General features: G+C 43.7%; 1 pseudogene; it reads right to left on the bottom strand.

The window, feature by feature from the left end:
* Positions 1-1,249: 1,249 nt before the first annotated feature.
* LOC102187303 lies at positions 1,250-2,242 on the bottom strand (annotated as a pseudogene).
* Between the last annotated feature and the right edge of the window lie 24,164 nt (positions 2,243-26,406).

Raw genomic sequence — 26,406 nt, 5'->3', positions numbered from 1 at the left:
CAGTGTGGGATGGGCCGGTCTGTAGCTGGCTAGCTCTGCTCAGTCCTTTGTTCTGTGAGTGAGCCTGGCGGTGTCTTAGGTTAAGCCTTTTCATGGGATAGCTATCCCACAGTCTGGGTTGCTATCTCCAGCTAGTTCCCTCAGATTGCCCTCAGGGTATTCAGGCCCAGTCCTTACCCAAAACACTGCAGCCCGTGCCTCCTTGTCCAGCCCCCACTTGCTAGTGGGGGAGGTGAGCATCTGGGCTGCTGCTCCACTGGGAGTTGCTGTTAGGCACATAATCTGTGGGTTTTAATTATTTATTTTTCCTCCCAATTATTTGCCCTCTGAGATTCCAAAGCTCACCACAGACCCACCAGAGAAGAGTGTTTCCTGGTGTTTGGAAACCTCTCTTTTTTAAGTCTCCTTTCCCGGGACGGATCTCCGTCCCTACCTCTTTTGCCTCTCTTTTTTTCTTTTATATTTGGTCCTACCTCCTTTCGAAGACAGTGGGCTGCCTTTCTGGGTGCCTCATGTCCTCTGCCAGCATTCAGAAGTTGTTTTGTGGAATTTGCTCAGCATTCAAATGTTCTTTCAATAAATTTGTGGGGGAGAAAGTGGTCTCCCCATCCTATTCCTCCGCCATCTTAGGACCACCTGAGAAAACAATTTCTAAAAGATTAACTTTTCCAGAAAACTGTAGCTGCACAATGTACTGAGTCTATCATGTTAAAACATGCATTAGGCACAAATACATAAACTATGAAACAAGCCACCATTCTTCAACAATCTGAGCAAAGATAAAATGCCTAACAAACAACATGGATGGATGACTCGCAAAGGATGGGCTCTTTTTACTTTAAGCACCATAAAAAATGGGAGCAGAAATAGATGAGTGTGTTCAGTTATATACACTGAGTTGAACGATTGGCACTAGTAGAGTATTATGTCATACAGCATTAGCACATATTATAAAAGTACGTAGTGTCAAAGGAATAGAAACTATCAGCGTTCAAAAGCAGCTTTCTCAACTAAGCAATAAAACACTCGACAGTTTGCCTCTCTGTTGTTTACCACTGAATACACTGGTAGAAACTTTGAAATGAAAAAAGGAGCTGTAACTCCTTTTATTTTATCTATTTAAAATCAAACAAAAAAAAACATCAATTTTGTTGTACATGAACATTTACAAAGTACATTGTTTGTACAGGGGAAGGACTAAGAATCAAAATGTGTTTACAGAGATCAAAAGTGAGTGGGTGCAAACACCTCACACAGCTTTCCAATGGTACTCGGAGTGCAACTTCATAATCGCTGGCAATAAACAAAGTTGTAGAGTTCTTTGCTTGGTATTTTAGGAAATCATGAAGATAATTCATTCAGTAATAAAGCAAGGCTCTTTTCATCCAGAGGTGTATAGGCCAACATTGCTCCAATTCTTACAGTCTCAGGAGATGTGAGGCCCCATATACCTGGGACATAGATGCATCAGAGTGGTCAACAAGGATCTCAGCGTATGTGGCCTCTCAAATTTGTAGAGCACTTGAGTGCCCAGCATCACAATGAAGTACCCCTTTATCCTGGCCAAACCTCATTGACTGCATACTCCTTATTATCTATGCTTCAACATTTCCTGTACTTTCTATAATCCCCTAAAATGGAAGGCTTCGCTGGTGGCTTAGCAGTAAAGAATCTGCCTTTGAGCAGGGGCTGTAGGAGACACAGGTTCAATCCATGGGTCAGAAAGATCCTCTGGAGAAGAGTATGGTAATCTACTCCAGAGTTCTTATGGGAAGAATCCCACGAACAGAGGAGCATGGTGACTTATGTTCCAAGGGGTGGCAAAGAGTTGAAACTACTGAAGCAACATACAATGTGTGAACTAAAATGTAATCAACATTCTTCTTGGCAGGAAGATGAAAAGCTTGTCTTGGCTGGGAACTTTACCCCAGTCACCATCAAGACACCGTTTGAATTTTTCAGGAATAGTAACTTTGACTTCAGCTCTGCTCATGATGTTTCCTCGCTTTCAAGCTTAGGATCTACTCGAGGGCTTCTCCGGCATGGAGGCTGTGGTGTCTGACTGGGGCTGCCGCCATCTCCAATCTTGTGTCAGTTTTTCTTCGTTTTCACTTCAGCATTTATCTGCTGCATCCCACCAGGCTTCTTGCCATGGGCAGCAACTCCCCTGATTCTTCCCCTCTGCATACCACTCCTGACTGGTTCTTTGAAGTTTTCCTTGCTTCTGCAGGGTGATAGACATGGGCTTGTGATGGTAAATAATCTTTCTCAGAGCAGGAGTGACTGGAGACACATGTTCAATCCCTGTGTCAGGAAGGTTCCCTGGAGAAGGCCATGGTAAGCCCCTCTTTATTCTTGCCTGGAGAATCCCATGGAGATGGTCCTGGTGGGCTACATCCTGGTGGGCTTCGCTCCACGGGGATGCAACGAGTCAGACAAGACTCAAGTGGCGAACCACAATCACACTAGAATAGAATCCACGTCCTAATTGGCAGATAGATGAAAGAGCTTGCATTGTCCGGATACTTAACTCCCAGTCATGAACAAGATTTCAGTTTTCCAGGAATCCTGACTTTGACTTCAGCTCTGCTCATGAATGTTTCCTGGCTTTAAAGCATAGGATCAACTCGAGCCCTTTTCTGGTGAGGAGGCTGCGATAACTCAGTGGGGCTGCCGAAATCTCCAGTCTTCTGACAGTTCTTTGTGGTTTTCACCTCAGTGTTTATCTGCTGCATCGCACCAGGCTTCTTGCTGGAGGCAGCCACTCGCCTGCACCTTCCCGTCTGCATACCACTCCAGACTGGCTCTTTGAAGTTTGCTTCTGAGATTGAGAGCAATGGGCTTGAGGACCCCACTTTCTGGAAACTATTCCAAACACTGTACTGTGTGCAGTATGTCGCTTCAATGTCTTTTTTGGCAGTTTGTAGCAACTTCATTTAAGAAAGAAGAGGCCCACGCGAACACTGCCATCTGTCACCTTCCTGGGAATTAAGACTCCAGGTCCTGCTTCTGCAATGTTGATAAGAGATTCAATCCTCCTCGAACCAGCCTTGACTACTGCCCGTTTTACACTCCCCATCCAATCTGAGGGTCAGACGCCCCCTCAGGCATCACCAGCTCTACATCTGGTGCCTGATTTGATGGTGCCGAAGAACAACTGGTACGGGACCTGTGATATTTGTTGAGGATCTCAATATTTCGTCAGAAGGAGGAAGATGACCAAGACCATAAACATGGTCTAGCAAGACTCAGACTGTTTAAAATCGTTCTCTGCTCAGGAGCGACAGGAGACACAGGTTCGATTCCTGGGTCAGGAAGGTCCCCTGGAGAAGGCCATGTTATCCCCCTCTATTATTCTTGCCTGGGGAATCTCATGGACATAGGGTCCTGATGCGTGGTGGTCAACGGGGATGAACCCAGTCAGACGGGACTCAAGTGGTGAACCACACTCACACTAGAATGGAATCCATGTCCTTCTTGGTATATACATGAAAGAACGTGCATTGGCCAGATACTTATGCCTCAGTCATGAACAAGCAAACATTTGAGTTTTACAGGAATCCTGACTTTGACTTCAACTCTGCTCATGAATGTCTCTCGGCTTTAAAGTGTAGAAACTCCTTGAGCTCTTCTCCGGCGAGGAGGCTGCAATATCTCAGTGGGACAGCCAAAATATCATGTCTTCTCACAGTACTTTCTCGTTCTCACTTCAACATTTATCTGGTGCATTGCACCAGGCTTCTTGCCAGGGGCAGCCCCTTTCCTGCACCTTCCCCTCTGCATACCACTCCTGACTGGCTCTTTGAAGTTTTCCTTCTGCAGATTGAGAGCCATGGGCTTGAGGACCCCGCTTTCTGGAATCTATTCCAACCACTGTAACGTGTGCAGTTAGTCGCTTCATTGTCTTTTTGGCGACTTATAGCAACTTCATTTAAGAAAGAGAGGCCTACACAAGCACTGCCTTCTTTCACCCTCCTGGGAATTTAGGCTCCGGGTCTTGCTTCCACCGTGTTGATAAGAGAATCGCTCCTCTTCAAACCAGCCTTGACTACAGCCCTTTCAACTCTCACCCTCCCATCTGAGGTCAGACGCCCCATCAGGCATAGCCAGCTCTACATCTTGTGCCTGATTTGATGGTGCCTTAGAATCCTCAGTACTGGACCTACGATATTTTGTTGAGGATCTCAATATTTCCTCAGAGGGAGGAAGATGACTGAGATCATAAGCATGGTCTAGCATGACTCAGACTGTTAAAAATCGTTCTCATCCCAGGAGCGACAGGAGACACAGGTTCGGTCCCTGAGTCAGGAAGGTCCCCTGGAGAAGGCCATGGTATCCCCCTTTATTATTCTTTCCTGGAGAATCCCATGGACATTGTGTCCTGGTGGGCTTCCATCCACGGGGATGCAACGAGTCAGACGCAATTTGAGCTCTGAACCGTACTCGCACTGGAATGGAATCCACATTCTTCTTGGCAGAATGATGAATAAGCTTGTTTTGGCCAGGTATTTACGCCCTAGTAATCAACAAGCCACCTGGTGAGTGTTTCAGGACTTGAGACTTTGACGTCAGTTCTGCTCAGGAATGATTTCACGCCTTCAATTACAGGATCTACTCGAGCCCTTCTCTAGCATGGAGGCTACGGTGTCTCCGAGGAGTGGCCACCATCTCCAGTCTTCTGTGGGTTCTTCGTCGTTTTCACCTCAACGTTTATCTGCTGCATGGCACCAGGCTTCTCGCTGGAGGCAGCCACTCGCCTCTACCTTCCCCTCTGCAAACCACTCCTGACTGGCTCTTTGAAGTTTTCCTTGCTTCTGCAGGTTGCTAGTCATAGGCTTTTGGACTCTGCTTTCTGGAACCCATCCCAGCCACTGCAATGTGTGAATCATGTCGCTTTGTTCTCTTTTATGGCTACTTGAACCTACTTCCTTTCATATGGAAGACGGCCACGCAAACAAAGCACTCTCTCACATTCCTGGAGTTTTGGCTCCCAGTCCTACTGCTGCACCATTGATAAGAGATTAACTGCTGCTCACTCCTCCCACCAGCCCTGATCACTGCCCTCAACTCTCTGCCCAACCCTGCTGTTGGTGAGACGAGCCATCAACCATCGCCAGCTCTACATCGTGGGCCTTATTTGCCTGTGTCTACAGCCCACCAAGCACTCGGACCTGCAATATTTTGTTGAGGACCTCAATATTCCGTCAGAAGGAGGATAATGACTGAGCCAATAAACTTGGTCTTCCAAGACTGAGACGGTAAATAATCTTCTTCAGAGCAGGTGTGACAGGAGACACAGGTTCGATCTCTGTGTCAGGAAGTTCCCCTGGAGAAGGCCATGGTAAGTCCACCCATTATTCTTCCTGTGGAATCCCATGGAGAGGGTCTTGGTGGGCTATGTTCATCGGGGAGGCAACGAGTGAGACAGGACTCAAGTGACGAACCACACTCGCACTTGAATGGAATCCATGTCCTTCTTGCCAGATAGATGAAAGAGCGTGCATTGGCCAGAGACTTACGCCCCAGTCATGAACAAGCAAACATTTGAGTTTTCCAGGATCCTGACTTTGAGTTCAGCTCTGCTCATAGTGTTTCCTGGCTTTAAAGCCTAGAGTCTACTTGACCTCTTCTCTGGAGAGGAGGCTGCGATATGTCAGTAGGGTTGCCGAAATTTCCAGTCTTCTGACAGTTCTTTCTCGTTTTCACTTCAACATTTATCTGGTGCATTGCACCAGGCTTCTTGCCAGGGGTAGACCCTCGCCTGAACTTTCCCCTCTGCATACCACTCGTGAGTGGCTCTTTGAAGTTTCCTTGCTTCTGCAGATTGAGAGCCATGGGCTTGAGGACCCCGATTTCTGGAACCTATTCCAACCACTATAACGTGTGTAGTATGTCGCTTGGTTGTCTTTTTGGCAACTTTTAGCGACTTCATTTAAGAAGCAAAGGCCCACACAATCACGGCCATCTGTCACCCTCCTGGAAATTTAGGCTCTGGGTCTTGCTTCCACCATGTTGATAAGATAAGTACTCCTCTTCGAACCAGCCTTGACTACAGCCCTTTCAGCTCTCCCCCTCCCATCTGAGGTCAGACGCCCCATCAGGCATTGCCAGCTCTACATCTTGTGCCCGATTTGATGGTGCCTTAGAATCCTCAGTACTGGACCTACGATATTTTGTTGAGGATCTCAATATTTCACCAGAAAGAGGAAGATGACCGAGATCATAAGCATGGTCTAGCATGACTCAGACTGTTAAAAATCGTTCTCAGTGCAGGAGTGACAGGAGACACAGGTTCGATGCCTAAGCCCGGAAGGTCCCCTGGAGAAGACCATGGTATCCCCCTTTATTATTCTTTTCTAGAGAATCCCATGGACATTGTGTCCTGGTGGGCTTCTGTCCATGGGGATGCAACAAGTCAGACGCAATTTGAGCTCTGAACCACACTCACACTGGAATGGAATCTACATTCTTCTTGGCAGAATGATGAATAAGCTTGTTTTGGCCACGCATTTGCACCCTAGTCATCAACAAGCCCCCTGGTGAGTGTTTCAGGACTTTTGACTTTGATGTCAGTTCTGCTCAGGAATGACTTCACACTTTCAAACGTAGGATCTACTCGAGCCCTTCTCTAGCATGGAGGCTACGGTGTCTCTGAGGAGCTGCCACCATCTCCAGTCTTCTGTGGGTTCTTTGTCGTTTTCACCTCAACGTTTATCTGCTGCATGGCACCAGGCTTCTCGCTGGAAGCAGCCACTCGCCTGTACCTTCCCCTCTGCAAACCACTCCTGACTGGCTCTTTGAAGTTTTCCATGCTTCTGTAGATTGAGAGCCATGGGCTTGTGGACCCTGCTTTCTGGAACCTATTCCAACCACTGTAACGTGTGCAGTATGCCGCTTGGTTGTCTTTTTGGCTACTTTTAGCGACTTCATTTAAGAAACAAAGGCCCACGCAAGCACTGCCATCTGTCACCCTCCTGGGAATTTAGGCTCCGGGTCCTGCTACCACCATATTGGTAAGAGATTCGCTTCATTTCGAACCAGCCTTGACATACAGCCCCTTCAACTCTCCCCCTGTAATCTGAGCTCAGAGGCCCCATCAGGCATCGCCAGCTTTATATCTTGTTCCCGATTTGATGGTGCCCTCAAAGCCATAGTACTGGACCTACGATATTTTGTTGAGGATCTCAATATTTTGTCAGAAGGAGGAAGATGATGGAGACCACAAGCATAGTCTGGCAAGACTCAGACTGTTTAAAATCATTCTCAGCACAGGAGCGACAGGAGCGACAGGAGACACAGGTTCGACCCCTGAGTCAGGAGGGTCCCCTGGAGAATGCCATGGTATCCCCCTTTGATATTCTTGCCTGGAAAATCCCATGGACATTGGGTCCTGGTAGGCTTCCGTCCACAGGGATGAAACGAGTCAGACGCAATTTGAGCTCTGAACCACACTCGCACTGGAATGGAATCCACATTCTTCTTGGCAGAATGATGTATAAGCTTGTTTTGGCCAGGTATTTATGCCCTAGTCATCAACAAGCCACGGGTTGAATGTTCAGTATTTGTGACTTTGACGTCAGCTCTGCTCAGATTTGATTTCACGCCTTCAATCGTAGTATCTACTCAAGCCCTTTTCTGGCATGGAGGCTGCGGTGTCTCCTTGGGGCTGCCACCATCTCCAGTCTTCTGTCGGTTCTTCCTCGTTTTCACATCCATGTTTGTCTGCTGCATGGCACCAGGCTTCTCGCAGGAGGCAGCCACTCGCCTGTACGTTCCCCTGTGCATACCACTCCTGACTGGCTCTTTGAAGTTTTCCTTGCTTCTGCAGGTTGCTAGTCATGGGCTTGTGGACTCTGCTTTCTGGAACCCATCGTAGCCACTGCAGTGTGTGAATCATGTCGCTTTGTTCTCTTTTATGGCTACTTGATCCTACTTCCTTTCATATGGAAGATGGCCACGCAAACAAAGCACTCTCTCACATTCCTGGAGTTTTGGCTCCGAGTCCTACTTCTGCACCATTGATAAGAGATTAACTGCTGCTCACTCCTCCCACCAGCCCTGATCGCTGCCCTCAACTCTCTGCCCAACCCAGCTGTTGGTGAGACGAGCCATCAACCATCGCCAGTTCTACATCTTGGGCCTGATTTGCCTGCGTTCGCAGCCCACCAAACACCCGGACCTGCAATAGTTTGTTACGGACTTCAATATTTCGTCAGAAGGAGGATAATGACTGAGCCAATAAACTTGGTCTTCCAAGACTGAGACGGTAAATAATCTTCTTCAGAGCAGGTGTGACAGGAGACACAGGTTCGATCTCTGTGTCAGGAAGTTCCCCTGGAGAAGGCCATGGTAAGTCCACCCATTATTCTTCCTGTAGAATCCCATGGAGAGGGTCTTGGTGGGCTATGTTCATCGGGGAGGCAACGAGTGAGACAGGACTCAGGTGATGAACCACACTCGCACTAGATTGGAATCCATGTCCTTCTTGCCAGATAGATGAAAGAGCGTGCATTGGCCAGAGACTTACGCCCCAGTCATGAACAAGCGAAGATTTGATTTTTCCAGGAATCCTGACTTTGACTTCAGCTCTGCTCATAGTGTTTCCTGGCTTTAAAGCCTAGAGTCTACTTGACCTCTTCTCTGGAGAGGAGGCTGCGATATGTCAGTAGGGTTGCTGAAATTTCCAGTCTTCTGACAGTTCTTTCTCGTTTTCACTTCAACGTTTGTCTGGTGCACTGCACCAGGCTTCTCCCAAGGGGTAGGCCCTTGCCTGTACCTTCCCCTCTGCATGCCATCCTGAGTGGCTCTTTGAAGTTTTCCTTGCTTTTGAAGATTCAGAGCTATGGGCTTGAGAATCCCGCTTTCTGAAACCTATTCCAACCACTGTACCATGTGCAGTATCCTGCTTGGTTGTCTTTCTTGGCAACTTTTAGTGACTTCATTTAAGATAGAAAGGCCCATGCAAGCATTGCCATGTGTCTCCTGGTCCTGCTACCACCATGTTGATAAGAGATTCACTCCTCTTCGAACCAGCCTTGCCTACAGCCCCTTCAACTCTCCGCCTCCAATCTGAGGTCAGATGCCCCGTCAGGCATCACCAGCTCTATATCTTGTGCCCGATTTGACGGTGCCCTAAAAACCGTAGTACTGGACCTATGATATATTGTTGAGGATCTCAATATTTTGTCAGAAGGAGGAAGATGACCTAGCCCATAAACATGGTCTAGGAAGACTCAGATAGTTTAAAATCATTCTCAGCGCAGGAGTGACAGCAAACACAGGTTCGATCCCTGGGTCAGGAAGGTCTCCTGGAAAAGGCCATGGTATCCCCCTCTATTATTCTTGCCCCCTCTATTATTCTTGCCTGGAGAATCTCATGGACATATGGTCCTGATGCGTGATGGTCAACGGGATGCACCGAGTCAGACGGGACTCAAGTGGTGAACCACACTCAACACTAGAATGGAATCCATGTCCTTGGTATATACATGAAAGAACGTGCATTGGCCAGATACTTACACCTCAGTCATGAATAAGCGACCATTTGAGTTTTATAGGAATCCTGACTTTGACTTCAGCTCTGCTCATGAATGTCTCTTCACTTTAAAGTGTAGAAACTACTTGAGCCCTTCACCGTCAAGGAGGCTTCAATATCTCAGTGGGGCTGCGAAAATATAAAGTCTTCTCACAGTTCTTTCTTGTTTTCACTTCAACATTTATCTGCTGCTTTGCACCAGGCTTCTTGCCAGGGGCAGCCCTTTCCTGCACCTTCCCATGTGCATACCACTCCTGAATAGCTCTTTGAAGTTTTCCTTGCTTCTGGGGATTGAGAACCATGGGCTTGAGGACCCCACTTTCTAGAACCTATTCCAACCGCTGTACCGTGTACATTATGTCATTTGGATGTCTTTTTTGGCAACTTGTAACGACTTCATTTAAGAAAGAATAAGCCCATGCAAGCACTGCCATCTGTCACCCTCCTGGGAATTTAGGCTCCGGGTTCTGTTTCCGGAATGCTGATAAGAGATTCACTCCTCATACCAGCCTTGACTACAGCCCATTCAACTGTCCACCTCTAATCTGAGGATCCGAAACCACGGCAGGCATAGCCAGCTCTACATCATGTGCCTGGTTTGACAGTGCCCTAGATCCCAGTACCAGACCTACAATATTTATTGAGTATTTCAATATTTTGTTAGAAGTAGGAGGATGACTGAGACCATAAGGATGGTCTAGCAAGACTCAGACTGTTTAAAATCGTTCTCAGCGCAGGAGTGACAGGAGACAGGATCGATCCCTGAGTCAGGAAGGTCCCCTGGAGAAGGCCATGGTATCCCCCTCTATTATTCTTGCCTGGAGAATCCCATGGACATTGGGTCCTGGTGGGCTTCTGTCCATGGGGATGCAACGAGTCAGACGCGATTTAAGCTCTGAACCACACTCGCACTGGAATGGAATCCACATTCTTCTTGGCAGAATGATGTATAAGCTTGTTTTGGCCAGGTATTTATGCCCTAGTCATCAACAAGCCACCGGTTGAATGTTCAGTATTTGTGACTTTGACGTCAGCTCTGCTCAGGAATGATTTCACGCCTTCAATCGTAGTATCTACTCAAGCCCTTTTCTGGCATGGAGGCTGCGGTGTCTCCTTGGGGCTGCCACCATCTCCAGTCTTCTGTCGGTTCTTCCTCGTTTTCACATCCATGTTTGTCTGCTGCATGGCACCAGGCTTCTCGCAGGAGGCAGCCACTCGCCTGTACGTTCCCCTGTGCACACCACTCTTGACTGGCTCTTTGAAGTTTTCCTTGCTTCTGCAGGTTGCTAGTCATGGGCTTGTGGACTCTGCTTTCTGGAACCCATCGTAGCCACTGCAGTGTGTGAATCATGTCGCTTTGTTCTCTTTTATGGCTCCTTGAACTTACTTCCTTTCATATGGAAGACACCCAGGCAAACAAAGAACTCTCTCACCTTAGTGGGAGTTTCATCTCTGCATCCTACTTCTGCACCATTGATAAGAGATTAACTGCTGCTCACTTCTCCCACCAGCCCTGATCACTGCCCTCAACTCTCTGCCCAACCAGCTGTTGGTGAGACACGCCATCAAGCATCGCCAGCTCTACATCTTGGGCCTGATTTGCCTGTGTCCACAGCCCACCAAGCACCTGGACCTGCAATATTTTGTTGAGGACCTCAGTATTTCGTCAGAAGGAGGATAATGCCTGAGCCAATAAACTTGGTCTACCAAGACTGAGACGGTAAATAATCTTCAGAGCAGGTGCGACAGGAGACAAAGGTTCGATCCCTGTGTCAGGAAGTTCCCCTGGAGAAGGACATGGTAAGTCCCTCCATTATTCTTCTTGGAGCATCCCATTGAGAAGGTCCTTTTGGGCTACAGTCCACGGGGAGGCAACGAGTGAGATGGAACTCAAGTGGTGAACCATACTCGCACTAGAGTGGACTCCACCTCCTTCTTGGCAGTTAGATGAAAGAGCATGCATTGGCCAGATACTTACATCCCAGTCATGAACAAGTGACAATTTGATTTTTACAGGATTCCTGACTTTGACTTCAGCTCTGCTCATGAATGTTTCCTGGCTTTAAAGCCTAGGATCTACTTGAGCCCTTCTGTGGGAGGCTGCGATATGTCAGTAAGGCTGCCGAAATTTCCAGACTTTTGACAGTTCTTTCTCGTTTTCACTTCAACGTTTATCTGCTGCATTACACCAGGCTTTTTCCCAGGGGTAGACCCTCGAATACACCTTCCCCTCTGCATACCAATCCATATTGACTCTTTAAAGTTTTCCTTGCTTCTGCAGATTGAGAGCCATTGACCTCAGGACCCCGCTTTTTGGAACCTATTCCAACCACAGTACTTTGTGCAGTATGTCGCTTCGTTTTCTTTTTTGGCAACTTTTAGCGACTTCATTTAAGAAAGAAAGGGCCATGCCAGCATTGCCTTCTGTCACCCTGCTGGGAATTTAGGCTCCGGGTCCTGCTTCTACCATGTTGATAAGAGATTCGCTCCTCATCAAACCAGCCTTGACTACAGCCCCTTCAACTCTCCCATTCAATCTGAGGTCAGATGCCCCATCAAGCATCGCCAGCTCTATATCTTTTGCCCGATTTAACGGTGCCCTAAATACCGTAGTACAGGACCTACAATATTTTGTTGAGGATCTCAATATTTCGTCAGAAGGAGAAAGATGACCGAGACCGTAAACATGGTCTAGCAAGACTCAGACTGTTTAAAATCATTCTCAGTGCAGGAGCGACAGGAGACACAGGGTCGATCCCTGGGTCAGGATGGTCCCCTGGAGAAGGCCATGGTATCCCCCTCTATTATTCTTGCCTGGAAAATCTCATGGACATAGGGTCCTGATCCTTGACGGTCCAAGGGGATGCAGCGAGTCAGACGGAACTCAAGTGGTGAACCACACTCACACTAGAATGGAATCCATGTCCCTCTTGGCATATAGATGAAAGTCATGCATTGGCGAGATACTTATGCCTCAGTCATGAACAAGCGATCATTTGAGTTTTACAGGAATCTTGACTTTGACTTCAGCTCTACTCATGAAAGTTTCTTGGCTTTAAAGTGTAGAATCTACTTGAGCCCTTCTCCAACAAGGAGGGTGCAATATCTCAGTAGGGCTGCCAAAATTTCTAGTCGTCTCCCAGTTCTATCTCATTTTCACTTCAACTTTTATCTGCTGCATTGCACCAGGCTTCTTGCCAGGGGCAGCCCCTTTCCTGCACCTTCCCATGTGCATACCACTCCTGAATAGCTCTTTGAAGTTTTCCTTGCTTCAGCAGATTGAGAGCCATGGGCTTTAGGACCCGGCTTTCTGGAACCTATTCCAATGACTGTACTATGTGCAGTATGTTGCTTGGATGTCTTTTTTGGCCATATGAAATAACTTCATTTAAGAAAGAATAGGCCCATGCAAGCACTGCCATCTGTCACCCTCCTGTGAATTTAGGCTCCGGGTCCTGCTTTCAGAATGCTAAGAGATTCGCTCCTCCTCGAACCAGCCTTATCTACAGCCCCTTCCACTCTCCCCATCCAATCTGAGGGTTAGATGCCATGGTAGGAATCACCAGATCTACATCATGTGCCTGAGTTGATGGTGCCCTAGAATCCCCACTACCACAGCTATGATATTTTGTTGAGTATCTCAATATTTTCACCAGAAGGAGGAAGATGACCTAGATCATAAGCATGGTCTAGCATGACTCAGACTGTTAAAAATCGTTCTCAGCACAGGAGGGATAGGAGACACAGGTTTAATCCCCGAGTCAGGAAGTTCCCCTGGAGATTTCTATGGTATCCCCCTCTATTATTTTTTCCTGGAGAATCCCATGGACATTGTGTCCTGGTGGGATTCTGTCCACGGGGATGCAACGAGTCAGATGCAGTTTGAGCTCTGAACCACACTCGCACTGGAATGGAATCCACATTCTTCCTGGATGAAAGATGAATAAGCTTGTTTTGGCCTGGTATTTACGCCCTAGTCTTCAACAAGCCACCAGTTGAGTGTTTCAGGACTTGTGACTTTGACGTCAGTTCTGCTCAGGAATGATTTCACACCTTCAGTCGCAGGATCTACTCAAGCCCTTCTCTGGCATGGAGGCTGCGGTGTCTCCGAGGAGCTTCCACCATCTCCAGTCTTCTGTAAGTTCTTCATCATTTACACTTCAGCGTTTATCTGCTACATGATACCAGGCTTCACGCTGGAGGCAGCCACTCACCTGTACCTTCCCCTCTGCATACCACTCCTGACTGGCTCTTTGAAGTTTTCCTTGCTTCTGCAGGTTGCTAGTCATGGGCTTGTGGACTCTGCTTTCTGGAACCCATCCCAGCCACTGCAATGTGTGAATCATGTCGCTTTGTTCTCTTTTATGGCTACTTGAACCTACTACCTTTCATATGGAAGACGCCCACGCAAACAAAGCACTCTCTCACCTTACTGGCAGTTTCGGCTCCATGTCCTGTTTCTGCACCATTGATAAGAGATTAACTGCTGCTCACTCCTCCCACCAGCCCTGATCACTGCCCTCAACTCTCTGCCCAACCCAGCTGTTGGTGAGATGCACCATCAACCATCGCCAGTTCTACATCTTGGGCCTGATTTGCCTGCGTTCACAGCCCACCAAACACTCAGCCCTGCAATATTTTGTTGAGGACCTCGATATTTCGTCAGAAGGAGGATAATGACTGAGCCAATAAACTTGGCCTTCCAAGACTGAGATGATAAATAATCTTCTTCAGAGCAGGTGCGACTGGAGACACAGGTTCGATCCCTGTGTCAGGAAGTTCCCCTGGAGAAGGCCTTGGTAAGTCCCTCCATTATTCTTCCTGTAGAATCCCATGGAGATGGTCCTGTTATGCTATGTTCCATGGGGAGGCAACAAGTGAGACAGGCTCAAGTGACCAACCACACTCGCACTAAAATGGCATTCAAGTCCTTCTTGCCAGATAGATGAAAGAGCATGCATTGGCCAGATACTTACACCCCAGTCATGAACAAGCGACCATTTGAGTTTTACAGGAATCCTAAATTTGACTTCAGCTCTGCTCATGAATGTTTTCTGGCTTTAAAGCATAAGATCTAATTGAGCCCTTCTCCAGTGAGGACTACGCGATGTCTCAGTGGGGCTGCTGAAATTTCCAGTCTACTCACAATACTTTCTCATTTTCACTTCCACGTTTATCTGCTGCATTGCACCTGGCTTCTTGCCAGGGGTAGTTCCTCGCCTGCACCTTCCCCTCTGCGTACAACTCCTGACTGCCTCTTTGAAGGTTTTCTTGCTTCTTCAGATTGAGAGCCATGGGATTGAGGACCCCGCTACCTGGAACATATTCCAACCACTGTAACGTGTAGCATGTCGCTTGGCTATCTATTTTGACAACTTGTAGCGACTTCACTTAAGAAAGAAGAGGCCCATGAAAGCACTACCATGTGTCACCCTCTTGGGAATTTAGGTTCTGCGTCCTGCTTCCAGAATGTTGATAGGAGATTCGCTCCTCCTCGAACCAACCTTGATTACAGCCCCTTCAACTCTCCCCCTCCAATCTGAGAGTCAGACAGCCCCTCAGGCATTGCCGGCTCTACACCTTGTGCCCGATTTGATGGTGCCCTAAAACCACCAGTACGGACCTGTCATATTTTATTGAGGATCTCAATAGTTCATCAGAAGGAGGAAGATGACCAAGACAACAAGCATGGTCTAGCAAGACTTAGACTGTTTAAAATTATTCTCAGCGCAGGAGCAACAGGAGACACAGGTTCGATCCCTGAGTCAGAAAGGTCCCCTGGAGAAGTCCATGGTTTCCCCCTCTATTATTCTTGCCTGGAGAATCCCATGGACATTGTGTCCTGGTGGGCTTCCGTCCACGGGGATGCACCGAGTCAGATGCGATTTAAGCTCTGAACCACACTCACACTGGAATGGAATCCACATTCTTCTTGGCAGAATGATGAATAAGCTTGTTTTGGGCAGGTATTTATGCCCTAGTCATCAGCAAGCCACCGTTTGAGTGTTTCAGGACTTGTGACTTTGATGTTAGCTCTGCTCAGGAATGATTCCCCATGTTCAATTGTAGGGTCTCCTTTAGCCCTTCTCCAGCATGGAGGCTGTGTTGTCTCCATGGGGCTGCCACCATTTCCAGTCTTCTGTCGGTTCTTCATTGTTTTCACCTCAATTATTATCTGCTGCATTGCAGGAGGCTTCTTGCTGGATACAGCCCCTCGCCTGTACCTTCCCCTCTGCATACCACTCCTGACTGGCTCTTTGAGGTTTTCCTTGCTTCTGCAGGTTGCTAGTCATGGGCTTGTGGACTCTGCTTTCTGGAACCCATCCCAGCCACAGCAGTACGTCAAGTATGTCATTTTGTTCTCTTTCATGGCTACTTGAACCTACTTCCTTTCATAAGGACTATGCCCAAACAAGAAAGCACTCTCTCATCTTACTGGAAGTTTAGGCTCCATGTCCTACTTTTGCATCACTGATAAGTGATTAACTGTTGGCCACACCTCCCACCAGCCCTGATTGCTGCCCTCAACTCTCTCCCCCACCCAACTATCAGTGAGACACGACATCACCATCACCAACTCTACATCTTGGGCCTGATTTGCCTGCGTCCACAGCCCACCAAGCACCCGGACCTGCAATAATTTGTTGAGGACCTTAGTGTTTCGTCAGAAGGAAAATAACGACTGAGGCAATAAACTTGGTCTTCCAAGACACAGACGATAAATCTTTCTCAGAGCAGGTGCGATAGGAGACAGGTTTGATCCCTGTGTCAGGAAGGTCCCCTTGAGAAGGCCACGGTAAGTCCCTCTATTATTATTCCTATAGAATCCTGTAGAGAGGGTCCTGTTGGGCTATGGTCCAAGGGGAGGCAACTAGTCAGATGGGACTCAAGCGGTGAACCACACTCACACTAGAAAGGAATCCACCTCCTTCTTGGCCGATAGATGAAAGAACGTGCATTGGCCAGATACTTAGGCCCCAGTCATGAACAAGTGACAATTTGAGTTTTCCAGGAATCCTGACTTTGACTTCAGCTCTGCTCATGAATGTTTGCTGGCTTTAAAGCCTAGATTCTACTTGACCCCTTCTCTGGAGAGAAGGCTGTGATATGTCAGTAGGGTTGCCGAAATTTCCAGTCTTCTGACAGTTCTTTCTCGTTTTCACTTCAACATTTATCTGGTGCATTGCACCAGTCTTCTTCCCAGGGGTAGACCCTTGCCTGCACCTTCCCCTCTGCATACCACTCCCGACTGGCTCTTTGAAGTTTTCCTTGCTTCTGCACATTGAGTGCCATGGGCTTGAGGACCCCGCTTTCTTTAGCCTATTCCAAACACAGTAACGTGTGGAGTATGCCGCTTGGTTGTCTTTTTTGGCAACTTGTGGTGACTTCATTCAAGAAAGGCAGGCACACGCAAACACTGCCACCTGTCACCATCCTGGGAATTTAACCTCCGCGTCCTGCTTCCACCAGGTTGATAAGAGATTTGCTCCTCCTCGAACCAGCCTAGACTACAGCCCCTTCTACTCTCCCCCTCCAATCTGAGGTCAGACGCCCTGTCAGGCATTGCCAGCTCTACATCTGGAGCTGATTTGACGGTGCCCTAGAAACCCCAGTACCAGACCTACGATATTTTGTTGACGATCTCAATATTTCGTCAGAAGGAGGAAGATGACCGAGACCATAAACATGGTCTAGCAAGGCTCAGGCGGTTTAAAATTGTTCTCTGCACAGGAGGGACAGGAGACGCAGGTTCGATCCCTGGGTCAGGAAGGTCCCCTGGAGAAGGCCATGTTACTCCCCCTCTATTATTCTTGCCTGGAGAATCTTATGGACATAGGGTCCTGATGCGGGACGGTCCATGGGGATGCAGCGAGTCAGACGGGACTCAAGTGGTGAACCACACTCACACTAGAATGGAATCCATGTCCTTCTTGGAATATAAATGAAAGAGCATGCATTGGCCAGATACTTATGTCTCAGTCATGAACAAAGGACCATTTGAGTTTTACAGGAATCCTGACTTTGACTTCAGCTCTGCTCATGAATGTTTCTTGCCTTTAAAGTGTAGGATCTACTTGAGCCCTATACTGGCGAGGAGGCTGCATTATCTCAGTGGGGCTGCCAAAAGTTCAAGTCTTTTGACAGTTCTTTCTCGCTTTCACTTCAACGTTTATCTGCTGCATTGCACCAGGCTTCTTGCCAGGGGCAGCCCCTTGCCTGCACCTTCCTCTCTGCATACCACTCCTGACTAGATCTTTCAAGTTTTCCTTGCTTCTGAGGATTGAGAACCATGGGCTTGAGGACCCCGCTTTCTAGAACCTATTCCAACCCACTGTACCGTGTGTATTATGTCTTGACTACAGCCCATTCAACTCTCCCCCTCTAATATGAGGGTCAGAAGCCACGGCAGGCATCTCCAGCTCTACATCATGTTCCTGATTTGATGGTGCCCTAGAACCCCCAGTACCAGAGGTACGATATTTTGTTGAGGATCTCAATATTTCGTTAGAAGTAGGAGGATGACCGAGATCATAAGCATGGTCTAGCAAGACTCAGACTGTTTAAAATCGTTCTCAGCGCAGGAGTGACAGGAGACACAGGTTCGATCCCTGAGTCAGGAAGGTCCCCTGAAGAAGGCCATGGTATCCCTCTCTATTATTCTTGCCTGGAGAATCCCATGGACATTGGATCCTGGTGGGCTTCCGTCCATGGGGATGCAATGAGTCAGACACGATTTAAGCTCTGAACCACACTCGCACTGGAATGGAATCCACATTCTTCTTGGCAGAATGATGAATAAGCTTGTTTTGGCCAGGTATTTACGCCCTTGTCATTAACAAGGCACCGGATGAGTGTTTCAGTATTTGTGACTCTGACGTCAGCTCTGCTCAGGAGTGATTTCACGCCTTCAATTGTAGGATCAACTGGAGCCCTTCTCTGGCATGGAGGCTGCAGTGTCTCCTTGGGCCTGCCACCATCTCCAGTCTTCTGTCGGTTCTTTGTCGTTTTCACCTCAGTGTTTATCTGCTGCATGGCACCAGGCTTCTAGCCAGGGGCAGCCCCTTTCCTGCACCTTCCCCTCTGCATACCACTCCTGACTGGCTCTTTGAAGTTTTCCTTGCTTCTGCAGATTGAGGGCCATTGGCCTAAGGACCTAGCTTTTTAGAACTTATTCCAACCATTGTAACTTGTTCAGTTTGTTGCTTCATTGTCTTTTTGGCAACTTATAGCTACTTCATTTAAGAAAGAAAGGCCCACACAAGCACTGCCATCTGTCACCCTCCTGGGAATTTAGGCTCCGGGTCCTGCTTCCACCATGTTGATAAGAGAATTGCTCCTCTTCGAACCAGCCTTGACTACAGTCCCTTCAACTCTCCCCCTCCAATCTGAGGTCAGACCCCCCGTCAGGCATCGCCAGCTCTATATCTTGTGCCCGATTTGATTGTGCCCTAGAAACCCCAGTACTGGACCTATGACATCTCGTTGAGAATCTCAATATTTCGTCAGAAGGAGGAAGATGTCCATTTTTTAAAACTATTGAGTAGTATTATAAGGTAACCATTTTTAACAGTAACCATTTTTATTAGTTTTTCATACTTAATTTGAAATAACACATATTGTTCATTGACTTCTTTATTGAATACATTATCCATTAAGTTTCCTTATTGAAAACCAAGATTTTATGTCGCTCTCATACCCTTCCACTTAATCTCTCTATTGGTAATCTTTTTTAAAAAAATTTCCTAAGTTCTTGATTACTATGGTATCTTTAAATTATATACTTAAAACTTTTTCTTATTCATTAGCTTTCTTTAGTCTTGACTTGCTTTCTCTCTCTTTTGGGATATTTAACTTTATCATCTAAACTTCTACAAATTTCTAATTTTGGAAATGATACTTCATGATTTTTTCCAGTTTTTTGTACTGTGATGTTTCCTTTTCTTATTGATTTTTAATGAATGAAAGTGCTTCACAGGTCCCTCAGAAAATGCAAATTAGATGGCTCTAATGTTTGTGTTTGTCAGTTTGATTTCTTGTTTCTTAAAATAAGTCTTTAAAAACATTTTTCCCCCTGTGGTTAATACTTGTATTTGTTTTCTGTTCTTTGCCTTTCATGCTATTGATTTTCTTCATACCTCTGGGTTTTTGTTTACATATGAGAACAGGCAGTTTGTCTATTTCTTCTAGGTAGTTCTGTTTCTATATAGATGAATTTCCTGTAAGGATTCCCTGTGTTTATGAAGCCTGACTCGGAAATCTGTGTATGTGGGCAAGGCTTATCTATTGACATGTTTCATTTTAAAGTAAGTATGGTGCCAGCCTTGAGGCTAGGATTCTCTGAAAATGCCATAGTGGGAAGAATTTTGCTAAGAGCACACACATTCATCTTAAGAGTAAATTTTCCTCAAGTTGTCAACTTACATATTTTTAAAGGGAGGCATTGTTTTACTTTTGTCTAAAAGGCTAATACGCTCAGCTGCCTGGGTCCTGAGGAATTTATGGGCTTCCCAGGTGGCTCAGTGACAAAGAATCCTCCTACCAAGCAGGAGACGCAGGTTCAGTCCCTGGGTTGAGAAGATCCCCTGGAGAAGGAAATGGCTACCCACTCTAGTATTCTTGCCTCGAAGGTCCCATGGACAGGAGAGCCTGGCAGGCAACAGACAGTCCATGGGGTCACAAAGAATCAGACATGACTGAGCAACTAAGAAGCAATAGCTCATTTAAGTGCTGAATAATATTCCACTGTCTGGATATTGAGAACATACGACATACGTCCTACAGACAGTACTGTCAAACTGATGCTCTGCTTGAAGCTGTTCGTTTTCAAGTAGCTAATTCAATGAGATAACCCTAGCTAAAGGAGCCAATGGTATGATTATTTTATTACTATATGCCTTCCTCTTGCTTTGTTAGGCCCCATATAATTTCAGGGGTTTAAAGGAATAAGTCAAATGATATTCAGGGGTATAAAGGAATAAGTCAAATGATATTCAGGGGTATAAAGGAATAAGTCAAATGATATTCAAACACATACACTGCTCTCTGGGCAAGGTGGGGCAACTCTACTGCAAAGTGTATACTATAGTTTGCCTAAATTACTCCTTGTATGTGTATACAAATATTTTATTCAGCATCTATCTTGCACAAATTTTAGTCTCATTTTAAGAACCAGTTTAATCTGTAACATTGATACCTTCACTTAAGATCCACATTGGTATATTAATAAGCAAAATACATATCTTGTGTCCTAGAAAACATGGGAGGTGTTGCTCCTTATCATGCTGGCAAATCACAGTGACCTAAACTTTATATTTGTCTACCTACATATTTGTCTGCCTACTGAGAATATTGATTACACAAGGACAACTGTATATGGACTAGCTATATTTTTTTCAAGTTTTCAGAGGCTTTTTTGTTAAACTGTTGATATATATTTATATAAGATGTGTTTATATATGATTTTAAAGAGAAATATAATTATATAACTATATTAATATATATTTCATATATTTTTAGTTGCTAATATCCACAACAGAAGTAACTTTGTTTTAAAGTAAAAATAAACAAAAAAGATAATCTCCAAATAAAATTCCAAATTGTAAAATTTATTTCTTTCTTCTTACCTTCATCTTTTCTTTCCTCTGTCTCTTCCTTCTGTCTTACTTTCTTCCCCACTGTGGCTGTTTTAAATAGATAACAGAGTAATCTTCAGTGGGGAGAGAGAGGGAAAAAAGCTATTAATTTAAACCCTAAAGTAATGGTAACAAATAGCTTAACTGATTTTTCCAGCTGAATCAATAAATTGCTGTGTGAACACCTTATTTTGTATTCTATTTTCCATTTTTTTCCTGCCTTTCATAATGGTTGGAGAATTACAAAATAAGGTAACACACACCTTTATTATTCTCTAGCTGTGCTAATAATTTTAAGTCAATTAAAAATAGTTTTAGTGAGCACCTACAATGCACTCTGAAAAGAACTGACAAAGATGAAAATATAAGCTGTCTCCTCACTATAGGAATTCTGAACCTAAGTGTAATTAAGAAAACACATACATTGCTATAGCACAAAGTCAACTGTAGTGAGAGTCACAGGATACTTATCAACAGCTACTTGAGATTTATTTTTGGCCTTTTTCCTCTATGGGGCTTTATTTATTTAATAAAAATTATTTCTTTGTGAGTGACACCAACATTCCTTTTAATTTTTTAATAAATTGTTTCCCTCCACCTGGTATTTGAACTCTTGAGTTCTGTCTTGGACTTTCTGTTTCACCCTACCAAAATTGTGTGTGATCTCATCTACTCCAATTGTGTCAAAATTTTGTTGCTATCTTAGTTCTCTGAATTAAGTGTGGGGTAAAGTATTCAAAGGATTTGTGAACATTTCTATTTAAACATCTTACAGATATCTCAATATCTGCATATTTCAAAATTCAGCTGATAAAATTCTAAAAAACAAAATTCATCTTCCCATTTTCTTATTCTAGTGATAATAGAGACTTCTCCTCGGATACCTCTAATCTATTGTTTTCCTGAATCATAATGATTTTATTCCATGTGACCCAAACACTCATCTTGGGTATTATTTCAAATATGTGTATTTCTTTATTTTTTATTTTTATTTCTAATATAAATTTGTCAATTTAGACTGTTTTTCTCCATTCACACTGCCATGATCCTTTTATAAGACAACATCTTTCCTTTGCACCGCTGTGGTAACACTGTGACAAATATTCTGATTTCTGTCTTTGCTCCACTACAATTCATTCTCTGAACTACAGCCAGGGTGATATCTTTAAATGTAAATCTGATTTGAGTCACTCATAAGTTTCCATTACTCTAAGGAAATTATTTTTTAAAGAATTATCAGTAAGGATTACATGTACTAGCTTCTGTTTTTCAATTTTATATCACTCTTCCTAGGTTTCTGAATCAAGATAGTGGTCTCCTTTCAATTTCTTGAAAATACCAAATTCCTTCCAACTTCAGGGTCTTTGCAATGCTGCTCCAACAAGCTGAATACTCTTCCCCCATTCTGTTCCCTTAATTCCAATTATGTCTTTAAGTTTCTCCTTAAATGCATTTTCCCTTAAATTTTCACCCCTTCTCTGATCCAAATTAAGTCCTTCATTAAGTTCTCTGATAATCTCAAACACCAGCATCCTTAAAGCCTCTAAGTGTGGCTTCTAATTTGTTCCCCCTTTCATTTGATACTTGAACTCTGAAGTGAACTTTGTTTTTTATCTCAACACTCTTTCAATACGAAGACTTATTCCACATCTCTGATTTTGATATTAACTACTTCTCTTTAGCATTTTGTCCTAGAGTTCAGAGAACTTCCCTACTCTTCTAATTAACAATCTTACGTGATCTGAACCTGAAACTTGGCAGATCATTTCCATGTTATTTCACAAGAACTCCCCCAGAAGCAATATACATCCGTTACAATGATGGAGTTGGCATCTTTCTGCTAGCTTGGTCCATTTTACCATCATCTCTCACCAAGATTATTGTACTTCCTAACTGTTTTTTCTACCTTCAGTCTTGCTTTTCTCCAAGAATTGTTTATACTGCAGTCAATGTAACCTACTTGAAAAGCAAAACTAATGCAGCATTCATTTATCTGAATTAAACCTTTCAGTGTTCTGTCATGGAACTTACATATTTCAAAGTCTTCAAAATAAGGGCCTTACAAGGGCCTTCATAATCGTGTCTACTTCTTTTCATCACATATCTGCCTAACACATAACACCACTTCCTGCTAACATATGTAGTCTTCCACTGCTTCCCTTTTTATTTGCTCTTTTTCTGAATGATTTCATCTAATTTGATGGTTTTAACTACCACCTCTATATTGACAACTCCAGAATATTGCTTTGGAAGAGATGTGGATTGATGTAAGAGAGAACGATTCAGAGGACTGGAAGAATGGGTTCAGGTCTGTTGTAGCACCACCATCCTTCTAGTCATCCAAGTCACCTAAGATAAGCACATAAAAATCTGTATGCCGTTTTATACTTCTTGTTTCCCTAAATCTTATAGTCAAAAAATCACTTAGGTAACAGATGATTGGGGGTTTAACCAGAGTGATATTGATAGAAATGGGTAATTGGTCACATTAAAGGTAAATAATTATATGGTAAATCAGTAAGATTTGTTGATTGAGAGGGAGAAACATTCAAGGATCATTTCCAGATTTCTAGTTGGGGTGTCTGAATGACTGGTGGTACCATTTAATAGGGAAGGCAGGGTAAGCATAGTTTTAGTTGTTAAGCTGTGTTTAATTTTTTGTGTTGTAGAGTCTAAGATAAAATTGGCCTTCCCAGGAGGAGCTTTTCAGCAGGAAGTTAGCTATATAATTCTGAAACTTGGTGTAGAGATCTGTTTTGTAACTATAGATACTGTGAGTTAGACATGATTGTTGATATAATAATAATGGGCTAGATTACTCATGGAAAGTATGCAGATTGAAAAGAGTAACTCTCTAGAGATAAACATCAATATTTATGAGGCTCATGGAATAAGAACAGCCCAGGAAGAAATCAAAGAAAAAAAAATCAGAGAAAGAAATACGAAGAGTATATTATAATGGACATAAAATGTAGTGGCAAGTTTCAAGAAGTAGGTTCTGAACAAGAGTGTCAAATGTAGCTTAAAATAGAATAAGATGGTTGAAATGTGCCCATTTTGTCTAGTACTTAGGAGGTCATTGAAATGTCACAAACATTTCCCAAGAGAATAGTTAGGTGAGAATCCTAAATGTCATGGTTTAGGTCATGAATACAAATTGAGGAGAAATGAATAATGAGAAGAGATTGATTAACAAGAGGTGGGATACTAGGTTAAGGGATAGTTCATTTATTCATTCAACTACACTTTATTGATTTCCTATGGTGTGGCAGGTGTTTTTCTAGGCCTCTGATATACATCAGTGAATAATTAAAAAAAAATATCCTGGCCCTTGTAAAACTCAGATATTATCATGAGAGATGGGCAACAGACATACTAAATAATGTATATAGTATATTATAAAGTTAAATATTATGTGAAAAAACTGAACAGAGAGGAATAACCAGGTTTGCTGCAATGGTCATTTTTTTAAGTATAAAATGCTCAATGGTACTGCAAAAAAAAAATCTTAGTTTATACCTACTATAATGATATACTTGTCTTTGGAGTCATAAAATTTTAGATCTGAAAATTATGAACATAAAGGCAGGGGTTAAAGCTCAGGAAATTATTTTTTGAACTAGCAATTATAATATATTAGACCTTTCATTTTTGTTGTTCATAATTTATACTTGCATACTTTTGACAGTATTTGAAATTGTATGTTATGTCATAACACATTTATAAGAACATTTTTTAAGCTTAAAAAATAAAATAATTAAAAGAACAATACACTAGATTTGAACCCTGGAATACACAGGGATACCTCAGAGATATTGCAGATTTAGTTCCAGACCACTGCAATAAAGTGAGTCACACATTTCTTTTTTGGTTTTCCAGTGCATATAAAGTTATGTTTGTACTATATTGTATTCTATTAAGTGTGCAATAGCACTATATCTGGAAAAAACAATGTGCATACCTTAATTTAAATATCCTTTATTGCTAAGAATGATAGTAATAATCTGTGCCTTCAGCAAGTCATCAGCTTACTAGCTGGTGGAGGGTTTGAAATATTGTGAGAATTACCATAATGTGATATAGAAACATGAAGTGAGTAACACTGTTGGAAAAGTGGTACCAACAGACTTGTACAATGTTGCCACTAACCATCAGTTTATTAAAAAAAAAGTATCTGCAAATAAAAAATGAGTCATGTATCTATATACAAACAAAATGAAAAAAACCTCAATACAATAGCAACAAAAGGAGTAAAATACTTAGGAATAAACTTAACTGAAGAGATGGAAGACCTGTATACTGATGAAAGAAAGAAGACACAGATAAATGGAAAGACATCCCATGTTTAAAGACTGAGAGACTCCATATTGTTAAAATGTCCATACTACCCAAAGTGATCTAAAGATTCACTGTAATTTCTTACGAATATTGTAATGACATTCTTTACAGAAATAGAGAGTCTTAAAATTCAGCTGAAACCACAAAAGCCCCCAAAAGCCAAAAGAATATTGAGCTGGAGTTATTGCATTGCCTGGTTTCAAAGCCACGGTAACCAAAACAGTATGGTACTGGCAAAAAGTCAGACATACAGGCCAATGGAAAATAATAGAGAGCCCAGAAATAAATGCACATATTTATGATCAACTGATCTTTGACAAGGGTGCCAGAGAGAGAGAGACAAATACCACATTATCTCACTTATATGTAGAATCTAAAATAGTCAAAGTCATAATGGCAGAGGATAGACTTGTGGTTTTCAGGGACTGGAGGAAGAAGAAAATGAGCAGATATCAAATAAGGAATACAAAGTTTTAGTTATGAAGTATGAAAAATTTATGGCTATCTAATATAAAACAATGTGACTATTTTTAACAATATTGTGTTATATACTTGAAATTCGCTAAAGAGGTTATATCGTAAGTGTTCTACACACACAGAAAGAAAATGGTAACTATATGAAGTGATGAATATGTCAGTTAGCTTGTATTTGGTCAATATTTCTCAAAGTTTTTATATATAAACATATAAATGAATCAAATTGTATACTTAAAATATATACAGTTTTGTCAATTATATCTCAGTAAAAATTTGAGTAACATAAGAGAATAATGGGGAATAAAAGTAGTAATTGCTTTTACCTAAAAGCCTGGGGAAGGCTTCACAAAAGAAGTCATAAAAGAGATTGGCAAAATAAAAAACGGGGACAGAAGTATGTTTTCAGTAGAAAGACAGCATAGG

The sequence above is a fragment of the Capra hircus genome (genome assembly GCF_001704415.2).
Source record: "Capra hircus breed San Clemente chromosome X unlocalized genomic scaffold, ASM170441v1, whole genome shotgun sequence".
Lineage (NCBI taxonomy): Eukaryota > Metazoa > Chordata > Mammalia > Artiodactyla > Bovidae > Capra > Capra hircus.
This window is presented reverse-complemented; position numbering and strand designations above follow the sequence as displayed.